Source organism: Portunus trituberculatus, chromosome 31, assembly GCF_017591435.1.
Source record: "Portunus trituberculatus isolate SZX2019 chromosome 31, ASM1759143v1, whole genome shotgun sequence".
NCBI lineage: Eukaryota > Metazoa > Arthropoda > Malacostraca > Decapoda > Portunidae > Portunus > Portunus trituberculatus.
The window spans coordinates 4,316,622-4,319,121 of record NC_059285.1 but is presented as its reverse complement, the minus strand read 5'-3'; positions in this window follow the sequence as shown (position 1 = coordinate 4,319,121).

Sequence of the window (2,500 nt, the reverse complement as noted above, 5' to 3'; positions counted from 1 at the left end):
GAGAGAGAGAGAGAGAGAGAGGATTATGAAGTTGATGAATATGAATTTTGCTTTCATGTATTTTTGTTGTTACAATGTGTGTGTGTGTGTGTGTGTGTGTGTGTGTGTGTGTGTGTGTGTGTGTGTGTGCCTTTGTTGGAATTCTGTAGACACACACACACACACACACACACACACACACACACACACACACACACACACACACACACACACACTATTCAATCCTATTTAAGTCTATTTTGTATTCCTTTGTTTTTTTTTTTATTTATTTTATATTCATGGTACATTTTTTTCTATTGTTTTATTGTCCACTCTCTCTCTCTCTCTCTCTCTCTCTCTCTCTCTCTCTCTCTCTCTCTCTCTCTCTCTCTCTCTCTCTCTCTCTCTCTCTCTCTTGTTTGTTTGTTTGTTTCTTGTATCTTGTTGTTTTTGTTACTCTTCCTTTTCATCTCTTCTTTTCACCATCTTAATCTTGATCTTTATCATCATCATCTTCATCATCATCATCATCATCACCATCACCATCATCATCATCATCATCATCATCATCAGCATCATCTTCTTTTCATGTTCTTGTTCTTGTTCTTGTTCTTCTTTTTTCTTTTTCTTCTTCCTCTAATTATCGTGATTGTTATTATTATTATTATTATTATTATTATTATTATTATTATTATTATTATTATTATTATTATTATCACCAGTAAACACACACACACACACACACACACACACACACACACACACACACACACACACACACACACACACACACACAGGCAATGCACATCACATACACAGCTGCAGGTTTTTTCCTTTCCTTCACCTGGTAGGGAAAGAAAGCATCCCATTTTTTCCCTCTTTCCTCACCGTTTTATAGTCAAACATTCCTCATTTTTCCTCCTCTTCCTCCTCTTCCTCTTCTTCCTCGTTCTTCCCCCTCTTCTCCATTCTCCTTCTCTTCCACCCGTCTTCTTTTTAATGTAGATTCGATAATGGGAGAGGCAGGTGAGGTTGATGATAAGAGAGAGAGAGAGAGAGAGAGAGAGAGAGAGAGAGAGAGAGAGAGGTCCAAACAAAGAACGAAACCTACAGAAACAAAAAAAAAAGACAAACGAGTAGATAAACAAAGAAATGAATAAATAAAGAAGAAGAGGAGGAGGAGGAGGAGGAGGAGGAGGAGGAGGAAGAAGAAAGAAGAGGAGGAAGAGAATAGCTGGAAGAGACAGGGAAATGGGGGAGAGAGCAGGTGTCAGAGAGAGAGAGAGAGAGAGAGAGAGAGAGAGAGAGAGAGAGAGAGAGGGCCGAGGTTTTGTTCCTGTGTGGCGTGGGGCGGCGGGCGGCGGGCGTGGCGGTGACACCTGCAGACGCCATCTGTCCTTACAGCTGCCGCCTTTGTATACAGGGGAGGTAGGGGGGCGTGGTAGGAAGGGAGGGGTAGGGGAGGAGGGAAACAGGAGTGGGTCAGAGAGGCAGGGAAAAGTCTGAGGCTGAGTGGGGGGAGGGGGTAGGAAGGTGAGGTGTTGTAGGAATATGAGGAGGGGGGGGGGAAAGAGAAGAGAGGGGTACTATCGGAGAGGGAAAGAGTATAGGAGGAAATAAGGAAATAGGGATGATGGGGAGATGAGGAGAGGAGCGTGGGTAGGGAAACAGAGGGAAGGAAGGGGTGTGAGGAATTTGAGGACAAGGAGGAGGAAATATGGAAGAGAAAGATGGTGATAGGGATAAATGTGGGGAGGGAAGGGAAACGATGGAGGGAAACAGGAAAACTTTTGGTTGGGAGAGGAAATGAGAGGAGGTTAGGGAGGGAAAGAGGAAACTTGGAAAGAAGGGAAGGAAGAAGATGGAGAAGAGTAAGAGAGGAAAGATAAAGAAGGAAACAGGAGAGGGAAAAATAAGTGAACTGGGAAAACCTAGAGAGAGAGAGAGAGAGAGAGAGAGAGAGAGAGAGAGAGAGAGAGAGAGAGAGAGAGAGAGAGAGAGAGAGATCTGTGGAGGAAAGAGAGGAGAGAGGAGGGAAATAGAACAGTCAGCAGAGATAGAGAAGAGAGAGAGGAGGAGATAGAGAAAGAAGAGGAGGAGGAGGAGGAAGAGGAGGAGGAGGAGGAGGAGGAGGAGGAGGAGGAGGAGGAGGAGGAGGAGGAGGAGGAGGAGGAAAGTAGGAAAGAATTGCCGGGGAGGGAAGGAGGAAAAAGAACACTGGTGGAGGAAATATTGTGGGGGTGATCAGTGAAGTAGGAAAATTTTGAGGGAGTGGAGGAAGGGGAGGGAAATTATGGAGGTAACGATGAGGGGAACGGGGAGGGAAGGAGGGAGGGAGGATAGGGGAGGAAACTAGTAGGAAAGAGACAACGAATCTGGGAAACAAGGGAAGGGGAGGGAGGGAGGGAGGAGGGAGGAGATGGGATGGAAGGGAAAGCAGGAAAGAATTGTAGAGAGAGAGAGAGAGAGAGAGAGAGAGAGAGAGAGAGAGAGAGAGAAGGGATGGGGAGGAGGGGAAACA